The sequence below is a fragment of the Pseudorca crassidens genome, chromosome X, assembly GCF_039906515.1.
Source record: "Pseudorca crassidens isolate mPseCra1 chromosome X, mPseCra1.hap1, whole genome shotgun sequence".
Lineage (NCBI taxonomy): Eukaryota > Metazoa > Chordata > Mammalia > Artiodactyla > Delphinidae > Pseudorca > Pseudorca crassidens.
The window spans coordinates 69,865,196-69,887,677 of NC_090317.1; the positions used below are offsets into that span (position 1 = coordinate 69,865,196).

At 41.4% G+C, this 22,482-nt stretch overlaps 1 long non-coding RNA gene across 5 annotated transcripts in view; it reads left to right on the forward strand.

Annotated features, from left to right (window-relative positions):
* LOC137216466 (uncharacterized) overlaps nt 1–22,482 on the forward strand; it is a 32,017-nt gene that overhangs the window by 2,298 nt on the left and 7,237 nt on the right. Inside the window, exons 1-7 of one of the 5 annotated variants that reach the window (XR_010939777.1) lie at nt 506–15,146; nt 16,601–16,689; nt 18,850–18,946; nt 19,051–19,188; nt 20,207–20,416; nt 20,689–21,011; nt 21,402–21,533. This is a non-coding gene — a long non-coding RNA (uncharacterized lncRNA). Of the gene's footprint in view, nt 1–505; nt 15,147–16,600; nt 16,690–18,849; nt 18,947–19,050; nt 19,189–20,206; nt 20,417–20,688; nt 21,012–21,401; nt 21,534–22,482 lie in introns of those variants that run through there. The other 4 variants (XR_010939776.1, XR_010939778.1, XR_010939774.1 and 1 more) reach the window with 4 other exon arrangements.

Sequence of the window (22,482 nt, forward strand, 5' to 3'; positions counted from 1 at the left end):
TAAGCCATTTTAAAGTTTTTACTATTTTTTACTTTGGGGCTGACTTAATAAACTACTTCCCTTTGGATTTTTGAAGAGTCTTATAGCACAGAAGTAGTTAATTAAAAATTTAACTTTATGACTGAATGTAAAAAGGAATATTTGAAGGTCCACTCCGGTCCAGGCCTTGCTTTGTTCTCACCCTTAATGCTGCACTAATTGACTAATGACCCACCTATCTGCAGGAAACTTGAATTGCTGTGGACTTGCTTCTTCTATTCGAACTTATTATATTGGAGTATTATTGCTCATAATTTCAGTTTTCTGTGGTTCCTTGACTCCACAGCCTCTAGCTCCACCCCAGCCCTTTTCCCAGCAACCCCCTTAATGGCCCCAGCCCCGGCCCCAGCTCTGGCCCCAGTCCCGGCCCCAGCCCCAGCCCCGGCCCCGGCCCCAGCCCCAGCCCCTGGCCCGGCCCCAGCCCCTGCCCCGGCCCCTGCCCCAGCCCCTGCCCCAGCCCCAGCCCCAGCCCCAGCCCCAGCCCCAGCCCAGCCTCAGTCCTGTTTCTCCCTAAAGCCCGTGAAATTTGCATTGATTCAGTGCTAAAAATAAGTTGTCCACGTTGCTCACCCAGTAGACTGGGATACCCTGTCTGCCTCTAGCATTGCAGATATTGAATGCTGACTATCTGAGTCACCATTTTCAATTAATGTACAGAATCCCTTTTGTCCATTGTCCCATGTTAGAACAAAGAATCCACACACCCTTTGCATTAATGTTAGGAAATGTTAATTAATTGAGAGCTTTCATAAGTCTAGTTACTCAATCTTCTCAATCCCCTGTCCTTAAGGAAGGAGAAACCATTCCTCTGTCATTGATGCAGTAGTCACAGTCCCAGTTTTCTGGACAGTGCATATATACTGTGCTGACCACCTAAACTCTTTGCACTGAGTGAAATTCTAATTGTTCATAATCCTGCCCATTGGATTAGATCCCAGTCAAAAACCCTTTTGCATTCAGCAGGGGGCACAGAAAACCCAGATTTTTTGTTCCACAGTTAATGTGCTCAGTCCCAATTGTCATAGCCTTGTCCATTAAACAAAGGCATCCTACCAATTTTGCTCTGCTTTTCGGGAGTCCTGCTGTTCTTGGACAATTAAAGTACCAAACTGTACATCGTCTTCCCCGTTAATCAATGACCCTCCATCCCATTCGCATTGCTATTAGGCACTGCTGACTACCTGAGACCATCTTCCTTGAATTATTAATGAGAAGAATCCCAATTGTTCATTACACAAGTCCTCTGCAACTTTTTTGTACTACAGCAGAAGTGCTCATCCTCAAAGTCCTTTACTTTGGTATATTAATGGGTACAATTACTGTTAGTCATGGTCCTGCTTAACAGGTAAGACCCGCCCATGCTCTTCATTGCTCCTAGGCAGTTCAGACTACCTATCACTTTGCATTAATATGTAAAATCCTCATTTCCCATGGTCCCATCCATTAGTCTAGGATATCCCTTACCTCTGTGCCATTTCTTCTGAGGAGTTCTGATTACCCAAAGTCCCTTCTCTTATTAAACAATTGATGTGCATAATTACATATATCTATGGTCCCATGCAATAAAAAATGAAATCCCACACTCGGTGGAATACTGCTAGGTCATGCAGATTATTCAAGAACTCAGCTTTTGGACAGTTAATTTGCACAGTTGCAGTTGTCCAGAGTCCTGTCCATTTTAATGGGCCACTGTATCCCATTTGCATGCTATATGGGTCAGACTCTCAAGGAACCTTCTCTTGAATTGATAATGTTCATAGTTGCATTTGTCAATGTCCTGTGAATTAGTCACACCCACCCACTTTGTATTCTGGCAGAGGACCCTTACTACTTAAGAACTCTGCACTAGGACATTTTATGTGCACAAACCTAATTGATTACACCTGAGCCTTTTGTATCAGGAACCCTGCACCATCTTTACTTCTGAAAGGTGCTAATTATCTAAGGCCATTTCCTGACACTGTTCATGTGCAAATTTGCAGTCCCAATGACTCCTTTCTTTAAACTAGAATCCCATCCCCAACTAACTGCCTTTGCATTACAGCAGAGGATACTTCCGGCAGTTAATGGGCTTGATTGCAGCTACAGACCCCTCTGTTAGTCTAGCACCCATTCCCCTCCTAGATGATTTGCATTACTACAGGCAGTACAAGGGACTGATAATGGACTTAGACAGCTACAGTCCCTTATGTTAACCTAGGAACCCATCCCCACCTAACTCCCTTTGAGTGAGGAGGGTACTGCGGAGGGTACTTGGAACTGTTAATGAGCTTTATTGCAGCTACAGTTCCTTTTGTCACTCTAGAATCCATTCCCTTCCTACTCGATTTGCATTACCACAAAGGGCACAAGGGACTGTTAATGTGCTTAAGTGGAGCTACAGTCCCTTATGTTAACCTAGGAACCCATCCCCCCCAACTCCTTTTGCATTAATGCAGAGCCTACATGGACTTGTTAATGGGCTTAATTGTACTGCTGTCCCTTCTGTTAGTCTAGAATCCCATCCCTCCTACTCAATTTGTGTTACCCCAGAATGTATGAGAGGCTGTTACTGTGCTTAAATGCATCTATAGTCTCTTACGTTTACCTATGATCCCATTCCTGTCTAAATCTCTTTGCATGACTGCAGAGGGTACTTGGGACTGTTAATAGGCTCAATTAGAGCTACAGTCCCTTCTGTTAGCAGAGTCCCATGCCCTCCTACTCTATTTGTATTACCAAAAGGGGGACAACGGACTGTTAATGGGCTTTATTGCAGATACAGTCCCTTCTGTTAATCTAGAATCAGTTTCCTTCTTGTTGGATTTGCATTACCACAGAGGGTACAAGGGACTGTTAATGTCCTTAAATGCAGCTGTAGTCCCTTATGTTAACCTAGGATCCCATCCCCACCTATCTCCCTTTTCATTACTGCAGAGCCTACATAGAACTTGCTAATGGGCTTAATTGTACTACTGTCCCTTATCTTAGCCTACGATCCCATCCCCTCCTAATTCCCTTTAGATTACCAAAGAGGACACAAGGGACTGTTAATGTGCTTTTAAATGCATGTACAATCCCCCTCCCCCCGTTTTTTAACCTAGGATTCCATTCCCACCTCACCCTCTTTTCATGACTGCAGAGGGTACTTGGGACTGTTAATGGGTTTTATTGCAGCTACAGTCCCTTCTGTTAGTCTAGATTCCCATTCACTCCTACACGATTTACATTAACGCAGAAGGCACAAAGGACTGCTAATGTGCTTAGAGCTACAGTCCTTTATGTTAATCTAGGATCCCATTGCCACCTAACTCCCTTTTCATTACTGCAGAGCCTACATGGACTTGTTAATGGGCTTAATGGCACTGCTGTCCCTTCTGTTAATCTAGGAGTCCATCCCACCTACTCAATTTGCATTATCCCAGAGTGTACAAGAGACTGTTACTGTGCTTAAATGCATCTACAGTCTCATGTTTACCTATGACCCCATTCCCACCTAACTCCCTTGCACTACCACAGAGGGTACAAGGGACTGTTACTGTGCTTAAAAGCAGCTACAGTCCCTTATGTTTATCTAGGACCCTATTCCCGCCTGACTCCCTTTTAATGACTGCAGAGGGTCCTTGGGACTATTAATAGGCTTTACTGCAGCTACAGTCCCTCTGTTAATCTAGAATCAGTTTCCTTCTTACTGGATTTGCATTACCACAAAGGGCACAAGGGACTGTTAATGTGCTTAAATGGAGCTATAGTCCCTTATGTTAACCTAGGATCCCATTCCCACCTAACTTCCTTTTCATTAATGCAGAGCCTATATGGGACTTGTTAATGGGCTTAATTGCACTGCTGTCCCTCCTATTAGTCTAGGAGCCCATCCCTCTTAACTTGATTTGCATTACCCCAGAGTGTAGAGACTGTTAACATCCTTAAATGCATCTACAGTCTCTCATGTTTACCTATGATCCCATTCGCATTTAAACCTGTTTGAATGACTGCAGAGGTTACTTGGGACTGTTAATGGGTTTATTGCAGCTACAGTCCCTTCTGTTAGTCTAGACTCCCATTCACTCCTACACGATTTACATTAACATAGAAGGCACAAAGGACTGCTAATGTGCTTAAATAGAGCTACAGTCCTTTATGTTAATCTAGGATCCCATTGCCACCTAACTCCCTTTTCATTACTGCAGAGCCTACATGGACTTGTTAATGGGCTTAATGGCACTGCTGTCCCTTCTGTTAATCTAGGAGTCCATCCCACCTACTCAATTTGCATTATCCCAGAATGTACAAGAGACTGTTACTGTGCTTAAATGCATCTACAGTCTCTTATGTTTACCTATGACCCCATTCCCACCTAACCCCCTTGCACTACCACAGAGGGTACAATGGACTGTTACTGTGCTTAAAAGCAGCTACAGTCCCTTATGTTTATCTAGGACCCTATTCCCGCCTGACTCCCTTTTAATGACTGCAGAGGGTACTTGGGACTGTTAATGGGCTTTACTGCAGCTACAGTCCCTTCTGTAAATCTAGAATCAGTTTCCTTCTTACTGGATTTGCATTACCACATAGGGTAACTGGGACTGTTAATGTGCTTAAATGGAGCTATAGTCCCTTATGTTAACCTAGGATCCCATTCCCACCTAACTTCCTTTTCATTAATGCAGAGCCTATATGGGACTTGTTAACGGGCTTAATTGCACTGCTGTCCCTCCTATTAGTCTAGGAGCCCATCCCTCTTACTTGATTTGCATTACCCCAGAGTGTAGAGACTGTTAACATCCTTAAATGCATCTACAGTCTCTCATGTTTACCTATGATCCCATTCCCATTTAAATCTCTTTTCATGACTGCAGAGGGTACTTGGGACTGTTAATGGGTTTTATTGCAGCTACAGTCCCTTCTGTTAGTCTAGATTCCCATTCACTCCTACACGATTTACATTAACGCAGAAGGCACAAAGGACTGCTAATGTGCTTAGAGCTACAGTCCTTTATGTTAATCTAGGATCCCATTGCCACCTAACTCCCTTTTCATTACTGCAGAGCCTACATGGACTTGTTAATGGGCTTAATGGCACTGCTGTCCCTTCTGTTAATCTAGGAGTCCATCCCACCTACTCAATTTGCATTATCCCAGAGTGTACAAGAGACTGTTACTGTGCTTAAATGCATCTACAGTCTCATGTTTACCTATGACCCCATTCCCACCTAACTCCCTTGCACTACCACAGAGGGTACAAGGGACTGTTACTGTGCTTAAAAGCAGCTACAGTCCCTTATGTTTATCTAGGACCCTATTCCCGCCTGACTCCCTTTTAATGACTGCAGAGGGTCCTTGGGACTATTAATAGGCTTTACTGCAGCTACAGTCCCTCTGTTAATCTAGAATCAGTTTCCTTCTTACTGGATTTGCATTACCACAAAGGGCACAAGGGACTGTTAATGTGCTTAAATGGAGCTATAGTCCCTTATGTTAACCTAGGATCCCATTCCCACCTAACTTCCTTTTCATTAATGCAGAGCCTATATGGGACTTGTTAATGGGCTTAATTGCACTGCTGTCCCTCCTATTAGTCTAGGAGCCCATCCCTCTTAACTTGATTTGCATTACCCCAGAGTGTAGAGACTGTTAACATCCTTAAATGCATCTACAGTCTCTCATGTTTACCTATGATCCCATTCGCATTTAAACCTGTTTGAATGACTGCAGAGGTTACTTGGGACTGTTAATGGGTTTATTGCAGCTACAGTCCCTTCTGTTAGTCTAGACTCCCATTCACTCCTACACGATTTACATTAACATAGAAGGCACAAAGGACTGCTAATGTGCTTAAATAGAGCTACAGTCCTTTATGTTAATCTAGGATCCCATTGCCACCTAACTCCCTTTTCATTACTGCAGAGCCTACATGGACTTGTTAATGGGCTTAATGGCACTGCTGTCCCTTCTGTTAATCTAGGAGTCCATCCCACCTACTCAATTTGCATTATCCCAGAATGTACAAGAGACTGTTACTGTGCTTAAATGCATCTACAGTCTCTTATGTTTACCTATGACCCCATTCCCACCTAACCCCCTTGCACTACCACAGAGGGTACAATGGACTGTTACTGTGCTTAAAAGCAGCTACAGTCCCTTATGTTTATCTAGGACCCTATTCCCGCCTGACTCCCTTTTAATGACTGCAGAGGGTACTTGGGACTGTTAATGGGCTTTACTGCAGCTACAGTCCCTTCTGTAAATCTAGAATCAGTTTCCTTCTTACTGGATTTGCATTACCACATAGGGTAACTGGGACTGTTAATGTGCTTAAATGGAGCTATAGTCTCTTATGTTAACCTAGGATCCCATCCCCACTTAACTTCCTTTTCATTAATGCAGAGCCTATATGGGACTTGTTAATGGGCTTATTTGCACTGCTGTCCCTCCTATTAGTCTAGGAGCCCATTCCTCTTACTTGATTTGCATTACCCTAGAGTGTAGAGACTAATATCCTTAAATGCATCTACACTCTCTAATGTTTACCTATGATCCCATTCCCATTTAAAGCTCTTTGAATGACTGCAGAGGGTACTTGGGGGAGTTAATGGGCTCAATTAGAGCCATAATCCCTTCTGTTAGTCTAGATTCCCATGCCCTCCTACTCCATTTGCATTACCAAAGGGGATACAAGGGAATGTTAATGTGCTTAAATGCAATTACCTAGGATCCCCTCTCCACCTAACTCCCTTTTCGTGATTGCAGAGAGTACTTGGGACTGTTAACGGGCTTTGTTGCAGGCACAGTCCCTTCTGTTATCTAGAATCCATTCCATCCTACTCCATTTGCATTAACACAGAGAGTACAGGGACTGCTAATGTGCTTAAATAGAGCTACAGTCCTTTATGTTACTCTAGGATCCCATTGCCACCTAACTCCCTTTTCATTACTGCAGAGCCTACATGGACTTGTTAATGGGCTTTATTACACTGCTGTCCCTTCTGTTCGTCTAGAATCCCATCCCTGTACTCAGTTTGCATTACCCCAGAGTACACGAGAGACTGTTACTGTGGTTAAATGCATCTACAGTCTCTTATGTTTACCTGTGATCCCATTCCCACCTAACTCCCTTGCACTACCACAGAGGGTACAAGGGACTGTTACTGTGCTTAAAAGCAGCTACAGTCCCTTATGTTTATCTAGGACCCTATTCCCACTTAACTCCCTTTTAATGACTGCAGAAGGTACTTGGGACTTTTAATGGGCTTAAATGCAGCTATAGTCCCCTGTCTTAACCTAGGATCCCATCCCTAATTATCTCCCTTCCATTACTGCAGAGCCTACATAGGACTTGTTAATGGCCTTAGTTGCACTACTGTCCCTTCCGTTAGTCTAGGATCCCATCTCTACCTAATTCCTTTTAGGTTACCAAAGAGGATACAAGGGACTGTTAATATGCTTAAATGTAGAAACAATCGCTTTTTTTAGGTAGGATCCTATTTTCACCTAACTCCCTTTGCATTACCACAGAGGGTACAAGGGACTGTTACTGTGCTTAAAAGCAGCTACAGTCACTTATATTAACCTAGGATCCCATCCCCAACTATCTCCCTCTTCATTACTGCAGAGCCTACATAGAACTTGCTAATGGGCTTAATTGTACTGCTGTCCCTTATCTTAGCCTAGGATCCCATTAGAGCTAATTACCTCCTAATTCCCTTTAGATTACCAGAGAGGACACAAGGGACTGTTAATGTGCTTTTAAATGCAAGTGCAATCTCCGCCCCCCCCCTTTTAACCTAGGATTCCATTCCCACCTCACTCTCTTTTCATGACTGCAGAGGGTACTTGGGATTGTTATTGGGCTTTATTGCAGCTACAGTCCCTTCTGTTACCCTAGATTCCCATCCACTCCTACATGATTTGCGTTACCACAGGCTCTACAAGGGACTGTTAATGGGCTTAAAAACAGCTACAGCTCCTTATGTTAACCTAGGATCCCATCCCCACCTAACCTCTCTTTTCACAACTGCAGAGGGTACTTGGGACTGTTAATGGACTCAATTAGAGCTATAGCCCCTTCTGTTAGTCCAGATTCCCATGCCCTCCTACTCAATCTGCATTACCAAAGGGAGTACAATGGATTGTTTATGTGCTTAAATGGAGCTACAGTCCCTTTTGTAACCTAAGATTCCATTTCCACCTAACTCCCTTTCCTGACTGCAGAGGGTACTTGGGACTGTTACCGAGCTTACTGTAGCTGCGTTCCCTTCTGTTAGTGTACATTCCCATCCTCTCTTACACGGTTTGCATTACCACAAACTGTATAACTATTAATGTGCTTAAATGCAACTACAGTCCCTTATGTTAACCTAGGATCCCATTCCCACCTAACTCCCTTTTCATTAATGCAGAGCCTACATGGGACTTGTTAATGGGCTTAATTGCACTGCCCTCCCTTCTATTAGTCTAGATTCCCAGGCTGTCCTCGATTTGCATTACCAAAGGGGGTATAATGGACTGTTAATGTGCTTAAATGCAGCTACAGTCCCTTTTTTTTTTTTTAACCTAGGAACCCATTCCTACCTAACTCCCTTTTTATGACTGCAGAGGGTACTTGGGACTGTTAACGGGCTTAATCACAGCTACAGTCCCTTCTCTTAGCCTAGATTCCCATCCCCTCCTACAGATTTACATTACCACAGAGGATACAAGGGACTGTTAATGTGCTTAAATGCAGGTATAGTCCCCTTTATTGTTTCACCTAGGATCCCATTCCCAACTAACCCCCTTTGCATTACCACTGACTGTACAAGGGACTGTTAACATGCTTAAATGCAATTATAGTCCCTTATGGTAATCTTGGATACCACCCCCAACTAACTCACTTTGTATGACTGCAGAGAATACTTGGAACTTTAAACGCGATTGATTGCAGCTACAGTCCTTTCTGTTAGTCTAGGATCTGTTCCCTTCCTTCTTGATTTGCATTACCAGAGAGGGTAGAAGGGATGGTTAATATACTTAAATGGATCTACAGTCCCTTTTGATAACCAGGATCCCATTTCCACCTAACTCCTTTTGCACTACCACAGAGGCTACAAAGTACTGTTGAAGTGCTTAAATGCAGCTACAGTCCCTTATGTTAACCTAGGATCTTGTTCCCACCTAACTCCCTTTGCATGACTGCAGAGGGTATTTGGGACTATTAATGGGCTTTACTGAAGCCACAGTCCCTTAGTCTAGGATCCCATCCCCTCCTACAGGATTTACATTACCACGGAGGGTACAAGGGACTGTTATGGTGCTTAAATGCAGGTAGAGTTCAAGGATCCCATTTCCACCTGCCTCCATTTGCATTACCAAAGAGGCTACCAGGGACTGCTAATGTGTTTAAATGCAGGTACAGTGCCTTGAGTTAACCCCCGAAATCCCACCTAACTCCCTTTTCATGACTGCAGATGGTAATTGGGACTGTTAACAAGCTTTAATGCAGCTACGGTTTCCCTCTTAGTCTAGAATCCCATTCCCTCCTACTTGATTTACATTACCACAGAGTGTACAAGGGATTTTTAATGTGCTTAAATGGCACTACAGTCCCTTATGTTACCTATGATCCCATTCCCACCTAATTCCCTTTGCATGACTGCAGAGCGTACTTGGGACTGTTAATGCGTTTACCTGCCTATACAGTCTCATCTGTCCGTCTAGATTCCCATGCCCTCCTACTAAATTTGCATTATAAAAGAGGGTACAAAGGACTGTTAATGTGCTTAAATGAAGTTACAGTCCCTTTGTAAGGTGGGATCCCATTCCCACGTAACTCCCTTTGCATCATCCCAGAGGCTACAAGGGACTTTCAATGTGCTTAAATGCAGGTACAGTTTCTTATGTTAACCTTGAACTATATTCCCACCTAACTCCCTTTACATCACTGCAAAGGGTACTTGGGACTCTTAATGGGCTTCATTGAAGCTGCTGTCCCTTCTGTTGGTCTAGATTCCCTTTCCCTCCTTGATTTGCATTACCACAGTGTACAATGGACTGTTACTGTGCTTGAATGCAGGTACAGTCCTTTTTTATTTAAACCTAGGATCCCATTCCCACCTAACTCCCTTTGCATTTCTGCAGAGGGCACTTGGGACTATTTTAATTGGACTCCTGTCCCTTCTGTTAGTCTGGGATCCCATCCCCTCCTACTTGATTTGCGTTTCCACAGAGGCTACAAGGGACTGTTAATGTGCTTATTAAATGCAGGTACAATCCCTTATGTTAACCTAGGATCCCATTCCCACCTATCTCCTTTTGCATGACTGCAGAGGTATTTGAGACCTTTAAAGTGGTTAGTGGCAGCTGTAGTCCCATCTGTTAAGTGTACTTTCTCAAGCACTCCAATTCCCTCACGTAACTTGGGAACATATTTCGGACTGTCACTGTGCTCGTTTTTGGCTGTGGTCCCTTTGTAATTCTAGGATCTCATCCCTTTCTACTCATTTGTATTACTTGTTGGTATTGGGACAGAAAGGTGCTTAAATGCAGCTGTAATCTGTTTTGTTAATCTAGGATTCCATGCCCTCTTAACTCCCTTAACATTACCTAGGAGTGTATTTGGGACTGTTGAAGTGCTTAATTGCATCTGTGGTCCCTTCTGTTAGTCTCACTTCCCATGCCCTCTTACTCCCTTTGCGTTACAGCAGAGGGCACTTGGGACTATTAAAGTGTTTAATTGCATCTGTGGTCCCTTCTCAGTCTGGGGTCCATCCCCTCCAGCTTTGTTTGCATTACCACAGAAGGTACTTGGATCTGTGAATGTGTTTAAATGCAGATATGGTCCCTTTTGTTAGTTTTGGATCCCATGACCCCCTTTACATTACCTGGGAGGGCATTTGGGACTGTCATGATGGTAATTGCACCTGTGTTCCCTTCTGTTGGTCTAGAATCCCGTTACCTCCTACTCCCTTTGCATTACATGGGAGCGTTTTTGGGACTCTTAAGATGCTTAACTGCAACTATGGTCCTTTCTGTCAGTCTAGTTTCCAGTCCCTTTCTACTCCAGTACCCTTACCACAGAGGGTACTTGGGACTGTTGTGGTGCATCCCATCCTCTCACACCCTGTCAGCATTACAGCATAGGGTCCTGAACACCAAGGCCCCTTCTTTTCACTGTTAATGCACAATTGCATTTGTCCTTCTTCCTCTGCAGTATATAAAGACCTCACTAACTTCCCTTGTATTCAGTGGTGGATGCCCTTTACTCAAGACCTTTGTACTAGAATAAAGTGAACCATGGTAATTGACCACAAATATATCTTTCACTTAAGTCCCTTGTACTCTCTTTGTTTTAAAAGAAGATGTATTAATTACCTCCGTTACTTTTTCTGGGAGTATTTACATGCAAAATTCCAGTGTTCAAGGCCCCTGTCTTTAATATCCCTCCCTTTCTGTATTATATCAGGGGATGTTAGTGACTCAGAGTCCTTCTCTTTGGACTCATTGTGCATGTGCCCTCGTGACAAGCTAATATCTTGAGTTCTTAGTATTATAGGAGGGACTACTGACTAGTTTCTCTTTTGGACAGTTAATGTGCAAAATTACACTAGGATCCCATCACATTTCACCTCCTTTGCATCAGGGGTCCTGATCAACTGTGGCTGCTTTTCCTCTAGAGTTTAAACGTGCATAATTTCAGTAACCCATGCTCCCTTATGTTAGATTAGGATCCCATTTCCTTGCCCCATTTACGTTACTGCGGGGGCTTCTGACTAGCCAAGATAAGTTTTCTTGGACTGTTAATGTGTATACTTACATTTGCTCCTGTACCTGTACACCAGGTAAGGACCCTCCCCATTCTATTTATATTCCAACAGGAGGTGCCTACTACTCAAGATCTTACACACTACTGCAGTTAATGTGCACAATCTTAGTTGTCTTGTATACATTCTCAGTTGTCCACAACTGTGCTTTTTAGATCAGGACTCCACTTATTGAAGCACAGGTTACTTACTACCTTAAAGCCCTTGTTTTGGGACTGTGACTATGTGTAATTAAAATTGTCCATGGTCCTTTGAGTTAACTTGTGTCCCTGACTCTTTTCACACTCCCTTTGCTTTACTGCATGGGGTACTGTCCACTTAAGGCCCCTTTCTCAAATACGTGTAATGACAATTACATTAGGATCCTTCCCCTTCAAACCCCTTAGAAGTACCACAAAGATTTTGACCCCTAAGTCCCATTTCTTGTCCTGTTATTGTATTTGTCTGGGTTCCTGTGCACTAGACAAGGACACCTCTCCATTCCCTGTCCTTCCAGCAGGAAGTGCCCCCTCCACAGGACTGTTAAATTTGGACAGTCAAGGTGCACAATTGTAACTGACCACAACCAGTCACCTTGGACATTAATGTGCATAACTGCACATGGCTCATCCCATATGGATAAGATCCTATCCTCTCAGACCCCTTTTGTAGTACAGCAGGGGTAATGATCACTAAGGCCTCTTTTTATGGCTTGTTATTGTGCATAATTGCATTTGTGCATGTTCCTGTACAGTTGATGGGGGCACCTATCTCCCCACTCCCTTTGTCTTTTAGCAGGGAGTGCCTGCTACTTTAAGATCCTTATATTTGTACAAGGTATACGATTTTAATTGACCACACCATGTCCCTTCGACATTAATGTACATAACTGCAACTTAGTTCATCTTATCCTGTTGCCCTCCATTTGCAGTATATCAGGGTTGCTGACCCATATATCCCCATTCCTTGGCCTGTTAATGTGCATAATTGCATTTGGTTCTTGGGCAGTAGACAAGGATCCCCTCCTCCCCCACATTTCCTATGCCTTCCAGTAGGTTGTGCCCACCACCAAGACCTTTCTATTTGGACAGTTAATGTGCAGAATTGCAGTTTTTCACAACCCTGTTACTTCTAGGACTATTTTATCTCCTTTGTAATACTGCAGGGGATACTGTTTTCCCCCAAGGTCCCTTCTAGTGGACCGTTAATATACATAATTGAAATTGTTGTCTTTATCAGTAGACTAATGTCATATCCCCTCAGCTAACTATCATGACCTCAGCTCTTGGACAATTAATATGCACCAATAACATATCAAAAGTACGATCATTAGATAGGACCCCTGTACCCTCACTGTATACATCAGAGGTACTGACTAAGGCCCCTTTTTTGGACTGATAATGTGAATATTTGCAATTATCTATTCTCCTTTTTAGAGTCGGATAGCATCCCTTTGCACCCCCTTTGCATTACTGCAGGGGCTGCTAATGACACAAAACTTCTACTGGGACTGCTGATGAGCACAATGGCATTTAGCAATGGGTTTTTCCTCCCTGGCTTTGTTAGGCAAGCATTCCCAGCTCCAGCTTCCCATGGCATAATAAAGTATAAACACTGCAGTATGCTGTGAACTTGTCCATCAAACAACGACCCATACTCCCACTCCTTTTGCATTGGCTCCAGTGTATCAAATTCCAAGTAATCATAGTCTTGCCATTATCTTCCCTCTCCAGACCACTTGCCTGCCCTTGGACCCTTCTTATGGAATATTAATGCTCACAATTTCAGGTGTCCATGTACCCAGATAAGATTGTGCTCTCTTGCCCCTCCTGCTCCTGCCCTGCCCCTTTTGCATAGTTGATGGGAAATGTTGACTGAGCAAAATGCTTTTCTCTTGGACTTAAAACGTTAACAATCTCAGATGTCATTGTTTTGCCCATTTTGAATTTCTGTAATACCTTGGTTGCACTTTCTTTGGTCCGGCCCGTTAGACATGGACCCTTCCACTTCCTTCTTTGCATTACTTCTGAGTAGTGCTGACCTCCCACAACCCCTTCGGTGTTATTAACACAGTATTAATTGTCCCATTTTTTAGCCCATCAGCCCAAGATCTCCCTACCACTTTGATGTTGTGTTTGTGCAGTATTGACTACCAAAAGCAAGCCTGAACTAGGTGGCTGGGCCTTCACTCCTTTTCCTGCATTTGTCAATGATCCCAGTTCCAATTCTTTTCACATTCTGGGGACAGGAACCATTCCTACCCCCCTCTTACTGCTTTACTAGGCAAAATGCCCAAGGCAAGTCAGACCCAAGGGAACTGGATTGCTATCCTTTATTTTGGGTTTTCATTATACATAAGTATCAATTGAAAATTGTCTCCCCAGGAAGGAAGTTTAGCACTATCTGTGCATTCTTCCTTTCAAAGCAGATTGCCTGGCTAAGACTCTCTCCTCTCTTCTTGTATATTGCCATTGTATAGTGTCAACTGCCAAGATACAACCAAAAAGTTGCTGTTAAGTTTTTATGTTGTAAGGAAGATTGCAAGTTAGAATTGATAACCTGGTCATTGAAATTTTGAAGTCTAAAAACCTATTTATACCATGTACCTGATGACCAGTGTCTCTCATTTTACTAAGGGTGGTGGGTCTGTGGATAGACCACTGTGACTTTGATATTTTAGTATGATCAAAGGAGTTCTAGAGTGGAACTCTTAAGACCAGTATCTTTGGGCTCTACCACCATTTTCAAACCATTCCTTGTTTGGGCTTTAACAATTTTCACTTTTAGAAAAACTACCTAAACCTCCTAATCCTTAAATTTTTTCATCTGGAGCTCCAACCAGCCCCTACTTATTTCAAGAAGATTGCTGTAAAAGGATAAAAATGAGAGAACATATGCAGAGGTGCTTTTGAAAACCATAGATCAATTTATTTGATTAATCTATTACATAAAATGCCCCCTGTTTAATTCTGCTAATTTAAAGTAGCCTAAAGCACCACACTGAAGTGAGGACTTAGAAATGATGGAACCAGTTTCCCCATTTTATATGAAAGGAAAAATAAGCCAAGGTCTAATCATTCTTTCGGATATAAATTTCAACAGTGAGGTAGCTGCCTGGTAAAAATGAATAGTGTTCCAGCTCTAGTGTACAGGGTGTTTGGTGGCAGAGAAGTATTTAATATGGAACTGCTGGAGCAAATAACTAGTTATCACTACAGCAGTTCTTTGTAATCACTGAGAAAGGATACTCTTCTCTGAGAAGGATGTCAAAAGATTCGCCCAGCTCAGGGTGCTGTTTGCACTACTAGCTCCTTGGACAGCTGTAAGAAGTCTCTGGCTCTTTAGAATACTGTAAGTACTACTTTGCAGTTATTAAGTAATCTTTTCCCTGTTCTGTTTTCTTTCTTTTAGATGCTACCCATAGAAAAGTCAGAGGGTCCTATAAGTCTCCTTCCATGTTTCTACCTCATCTGCAATTTATATATCACCATATGAGTTAACAAACAAAATAACAGAGTTAGTATTGTGTATCTGGCCCTATGCTCGGTTACACTGAAGTGAGGGGTAGAAATGATATAGTCCTATATAATCTCATCCCCAAGATGGTTGTCTTGTTAAAGGCGCTAATATAAGCACACTTGAAATAACTCTAGGATATGATAATCAAGTGCTGTCTTGTGTGAATTATAAGTTATAGAGATTTAAAAAGGGAGCACACTAGGGTTTGAAGTTAATAGGATAAACTTAAAGGAGGTGGGTTAACTTTTTGTCTTTGGTCTAGGACGTGATTAATATTGCAGCCATCTGGGTAGTACAATTGGTTTATTTTAATGTCATTTGGTTTTTACCTCTTTTGGAGCCATGGAAAGTGATTAGAGATAAGGCCTAGCCAGTGTGTTTGGCTATATGCCAAGGCTGACAAATTGTTGATTGTTAATTGTTTGAAGCTTATGCTTTTCAAGCTCTAGGGATTGGGGGTATAAATCTGATTTGTTAGATCTCTGCCCAAGAACAGATGAGAGTAGCAGTGTCTTTTTAGTTTGAGATATTTGTGGAACCTGTTTGGCAAGAGGGCAATGGAGAAGTATGTTTTATAAGAAAACCATGACCTCACCTACTTTATGATGAAGTTGATATGTTCTTTCCCCTCACCTTTTTCAACAGATACTTTGGTAAGCGAAAAAACTTAGCCTCTTTGATGTTAAACAAACACAAAGATCCAGCTGAAAAATATTAACATCAAATTTGAAGCACTTTTCTGTGCATATACATGTATCCCAGCAGGAGCAAGAAGAATCATACTAATGAGTTGGGCTTTTCTTACTGCCCATTTTAATTCATATCCGTATTTCCTAACAGCTTGTTTTCCCCCCTACCAATGCCTAAAGACATTATTTGTCTGACCGATTGGAGGTAATATACGGATGGTCCTGAGCCTTCTTGGAAACGTGGTCTATGCCATTGTTTCTCAAACTGAAGTAACTTGTCAGGATGCAACACCTTTTAAAGAAACAAATTTTTTTTGAGATCCTAAAGAATATGTGTTTTGAGGAACACTGACTTAAAGTTATTTGCAATATAAACATGTTTTCCAATTTCAAGATATCTTTGTCAAAGATATATAATTTTTAAAATAATTTATGTAGAACTTGGGGATCCATGAGAATATATCCATAAACCCCCAGGGATCTTATCACCCCAATTTGAGAAACACTGGTCTATGCTTATGAAATCTGTTATTGCTGCTAATCAAATTATCATTCAATATTAATATACAACTATATTTATTGGAATTTGTTTTAAAGGGATGAATTCTGAGCTGGTACCCCCCACTCAAGAGGAAGGATGGATCGATTTTAGGTGGATTGAAGCCTGCCCTAGACAGCATCCAAAGGTTAATCTTGGAGTTGTATTTCAGTTCATTGCTTGAAATAAAATCTCTAGCAGTTGTAGAAAGGGACGCTCTGGGAATGTGGGCATCTTCAAACTTGCGATAATCCTTATGCAACAAATATTTATTGGACCAGGCACTGGAATAAATAGTAATACCAAAGACATAGTTCCTGTCCAGGAATTTGCTATCTCATGGAGGATGCAGAAATGGACAAATTATTATGGTGTTGGGCAATTTGATGAGTACCATAAAAAGTTTGGGAAATTCTGTGGGGCATAGAGGAAGAAGAGTAGGGGAAAAACACTCTTACTAAGCAAAGTGATAGCAAGGGGAAAATGCAAGGTGTGCCTAGGGAGCATCTTGATCAGTTGGGTCAGGAGCTGTGTAAACTGAGGGCTTACAGGCACTACTCCAGTATTCCTTGCTTTTTACAAATGCATTTTAATGAAGCACTAGTTTTCTTGGATGGAGTGAATCACTATTCTTTTTCATGGGTTTGGGGGTAGAAGGAGTGAGATGCTGGCAAAATTATGAAAAAGTTCTGAACTGGGAATAAGAACACAGCTTTTGGTCCTGGCTCTGACTTTGGATCAAATCACCATCCATCTCAACTTCAGTGTCAAGGACTGCTGATGAATTAAGACAGGGACTTGAATTAAATACCTCAACCTCTGAAAATTACATTTTATCATTTTCAAAGGATCAAGAAAGGAAGCACTAAAATTTTTTTGGCATTTCTCTAAATGGTTATTGTGATTTCTGATTTTCCTCCTTATAGAACCTTAATATATAGGATTGGAGAGAGTTTTCTGACCCTGGTTTTGTGTGTCTTTTCCTATAACCCCCTTGAGCTTTTCTACTATCTTTCTGTAGCTTATTTATACATTTCTCTAACCACCTCCCTAAATTATAGAAGATCTTAAGACCCAGGGCTGCTATGATATAATTTCTTTTCAGGGTAGCTGGGCCCTGATCATCAAATGTACACCTGGATGGGAGTTTGTGACTTGAAGTAAAGAATTAAAAGTTGATCTGTAGTGGCTGCTAAAATATTATATGTGAAAGCGTCCTGGGGAAATTTTTTAGCAGCTTAAAGAGAAGGAAACTGATATCTGAACTTAACTAACTGTTCCACCAAACCTTATAAGCTCTGATGGCAAAGAGTATAGTTGTGTATGGTTAAACAGAGTTAATGCCTTCTTCTGCCTCAAGTCTTAAGGACTCATTTGGAAGAAAACTATTTTCCCGCTAACATATTTTTGGCTACAGACAATTAGCACTTAACACTGGTGTCTTTCAAAATCTAACTCAAGTTGGATCTCAAGTATTTGTATGAAACTTAGCTGACATGCTAAATTTAACAAAACTAGAGGGCTTTGATGCTAAAGTAGCCATACTCAGTAAATATGTTTCAGAGTGGCTCAGAAGACCTGGAGAGACTGAGCAGTTGTTTCCTTTTAGGTACCTTAACTAAGCAGTGTATAAATCAATTTGAGCTTGGATTCATTAATTTTAAGGTTCTCTGAGTAAATTTGATTGCATATGGATTGTCCACTCAACTATCATTAATGGAGTTTCAAGAAGGAGCCTGAGTAGATATGTATAAATATGTATGAACTGCCATGTTTAACTAGAAGGTTTTACTTAGCAATGAAGTATCTAATCTTAGGTTAAGTAAGGATGGGGAAGGATGTTACCAAAAGACTTTGAAGCTTGTTCTCATATTGGGAACATCATAGAATACCAGTTTAGCTTTATTGGACATCTTATCTAGAGAATAGAGTTGAATAAGTGATCTTTCACAGACTAGGATTTGTTTGATATTGACACAAATGTCCTTATAATATGGTAATTCTTGATCAGGGATCTGGAAGCCATACCTTGTGCTTTCCACACCATACCATAACATAAAAAGTGCTTTCAAGATTGCAAACCTGACTTAGATCTGTTTCAGTGAGCTCCTATCCTATAGTAAGGGCAGGTAGCCAATTATTAAAAATGGTCAAGGCAATTGTACTTCCAGGCAGTAGTAGAAATTGCTCTGCTACCTTGTATCTTGAAGTATTTTCAGCATCTTTAGGCCACAAATTTAGTCAGCCCTTAAGGTGGCTATTGGTTTGACCCATATTTTCATTTAGTTCTTTTTCTATACTTGCCTAGTCCTTCTGTGATACTGCCAGTGCTTGCCATTACAGGACCTTAAGGAGACAACAGGCTAGAGAGGAGAGACAGGAGACACCTATATCTAATGCTTCAGGTTAATGCTTCTTAATGGCTTTTGTTTTGTTTTGTTTTGTTTGATTGTTGTTGAGGTTTCCTCAGCAGTTTTGTATCTTACTGAGCCCTGTCTTTCTTCTCAAGGACATTCTGAGCATGTGAGACCTGAGGAACTGCAAGCAGCTTTAAGAAGCTCTACATTCAACTAGTCTTTCCTTTTAAGAATCTGGATAAGCTCCAACCAATCTAAGAGGATGGCTTGCCGGCTCCCTGGAGAAAAAGGTAGTGTAAGGAGCTTATTATTGTGTGAATTCTGTCTATGGGTTTAAGGGCTTTAACTTCCTGCACTTCTCCTTTTTAAAACAGAACATAGACCAGTTTTCATCAATTTCTACACAGTTTTTTATTTTTTTTCTTTTTGGGCATAAGGGTAGAATAACAGAGACCCAAGGGTCTGTGTAAGCTACTTATTGGACCCCTAGCCTTCTGTACCTTGTTTTTCCTTTTGCATAGATTTGCTTAGTTGTTGTAATAACTGGGGTTTTGTACACCTGTAGCCATTCTTGATTTTTCTGAATATCTTGGCACTTTGGTGGTGCCTCATTTTTATAAGCTGTTCAAGAAATGTACCATGTAGACTGAGTAGAAAACAGTTCTGTTTACCTTGGCAATGCTCCAGCATCTTACTACTTAATACACAAATTAAAAGAGGGGAATGCTACAAAACTAGGTGAGAGAGAGGCACTTTGGTTGAGATAGATTGCTCAGTTCTTAAGATAGATAGTACTTTATAAAAGAAGCCTGAGGCAATGTGAAGAAGAATTCTTACAGAACTCATACAGTCAGACCACATTGGAGCTTTTCTAAAGTGTCTTGATGGCTCTCTTGGTTGAGAAAGCTTTAGCTTCTCCTTTTATTATTTTCAGCCCCTTAATTTCTTGACCTCCATTGTATTTTATGAGAATACCAGGACATTAAAAATCCACACTCTCTAGAGGACTGTTCATCAGTGGAGACTGGCGACTAAAACACAATACAGGAATTTGGTAATCATTCAGCTCTAAATTGTCTTGGAGATGAGGGGAGGTACAAGGAATGGAGCTTGAATGAGTAGAAGAATTTGCATTTGTTAGACTGGTAGCTAGAAAATAGAGTTCTACATAGTTCTAAATCTCCAGTCCTCAATCCATCTGAAGAAAATGGTAGACATAGTTTAATTTAACCCCTAGTTACTCATTGGGACAGACTTTCCCAGTGTACTGCATTTAAGTAATTTATTTTTCTTTTATCTCTTCTCCAGATCTTCCTCAGAAGAATAGGCTTGTTGCTTTACAGTGTTAATGACCCATTCCCTTTGACGATCCCTAGGTGGAGATGGGGCATGAGGATCCTCCAAGGGAAAAACTCACTATCACTGAGCAACAACCCTAGGCCAGGAGGTTCTACCAAGATTCTTTCCTGGGCCCAGTTAGGAGGATGAAATCTCAAGACAACCACCACACATCCAGAGGTGGGTAAGCTGTCCCTAAAAGCATAATAAATAGTCTTTAATTTCTTGTTTTTCAGTATTCATTGCACTTAGCTTTCCATTTAGATTATTTTCATCATTGTCAACTATGTCTGCTTTGGTAAAAACTGCTTCTAATTAACCTGGGAAGCAACTGGGCGTGACATGGGTGAAAATGATGATGTGAAGAGAATAGCAGGCTGTATGAGTTAGGGTGTTTAGGGTGGGACTGTAGCATGTGGTAGAGCCTTTCAGCTAAATTTTTTTTCTTTTAGGAGAACATGGACAACAACTGCCACATCTGTGACATTGATCATGGGCAGATCATCATTCTGGACCCTCTGGTCTCCAAAGTCTCCCTTGAGGCCCTGTTGGAGAACTTTGCCAATCATTTACGTACTTCAGGATGCCTTGGGATAGCTGTTGGACAAAAGAAAAAACAAGCTGTTTGAGAAGATAAAACAGAGCTGTGTCTTTTTATGCTGTGCCTGCTAATTGACAGAAACTTCACAGCTATGAGTGGGAATGTGACTAGAAGTGGCACAAAGTTATCTATCGTCAGGCTGGATCTAAAGAACTAGCACCCTGCGTATTCTAGGTCAGTGATGAGAGAGGGTGGTTAGGGGGATGTAGGTTGGGAGATAGAGGTAACTGTTCAGTGTAGTAAGTCCTGATTGTACAGGCTTTATACAGATTACTATCCAACTAAAGGAATAAGGCTGTGATTGATGGTGTTGTTTCCAGTGGCTCACCAAGTGTTATTAGGCAAGACATTTTCCTATTTATGCCATAGTTTCCTATTCTGTTGAATGAGGCAGTTGTGTTAGTTTTATCTCTAAAGACATAAAAGCTTCAACTTTATACTTTTCTAAGCTCCGTAGAGATACTTTCTATAGCACATTAATTTGAATCTTCCCATAACTCTAGCACAGTACTCAGTTAATACTTCTTTATGGCATTTACATGGTTTCCTTCTCGTTTTTTGTAGCTCCTGATTGTTCCCTTCATATCTGTCCAATCATTATCTTTCCCAGAAGCAGTGCAAAGAGCAAGACATTTGAACACACCAAAGGAAGATCAACATGCCTGGCACTCTAGAATTTTAGAATAGCAGAATGAAGTAAGTTGGTGGTGGCGTAATCCTGTGAGGATCACTTTAGAGCTAATAGCTGTTTGTTGGAGGTTTGTATGGGATGGGGTATGGTGATCTAATGTGCAAGGGGAGCTGAATGTGAGATGGGAGGATGACCAGTAATCTACTTACTAATTGGTTTCCCTGAAGCAACTCAAAGATGATATAGTCTGTCTACCAGTTGTGTCACAGGGTAATTTAGTTTTACCTTGTCTGTTCTTTATCTTCACTGCATAAATCCTTTGCCACCCTTAGAGGCCTAAACATATAGAAACTTAAACCAAAAAAGTTTTTGTTTTTTGCTGAAAGGGTGGGCCTTTCTCACCTCTTTTTGTGAGAGAATCTGCAGTTAAGGTTTAGTGTTAAGGAAAACCCAGTCCCTGAAGCTGCCATTATAATTGTGAAGGGTGTGAAAATCAAGTCAGTTTTATAAGGGATGGGGAAAGGTGAAGATATAAAATGAGAGGGTTAACTAGGTGCTCTCTAAGGGCCCTTTATTATAATATTCACTCACTTGTGGCACCTCATTTGGCTGTCCTGGAAATCCTAGGAAACAGTTGTAACAGAATGTTAAGAGGCACATACTGTGTTTAAATCCTCTGCCACTCATTAGGTGAACAGCCTTTGGCAATTTAGATTCTGATTAGACTTGTCTGTGAAGGTTAAATGAAATCATGTATATAAAGAGCTTAGTACAGTGCCTAGCACATAGTAGGTTAAAGGTAAAAGGTAACCTAAGAAGTTTCATAAGTTCATTTGACACAATACAAGTGACCACTAATACCATCTAGTGGCACAGAGTTGGTGTGGTTTGGTCCTATGTAAGAAATTCCTAAGTTAAAAGTTTAAGTAGAAGAGTATCTGTGTTGTTGGTGATTGTTGTTGTTCTTATACTGTTATTATAATTATTATTGTTAGTGGTAATATAAATAGTATT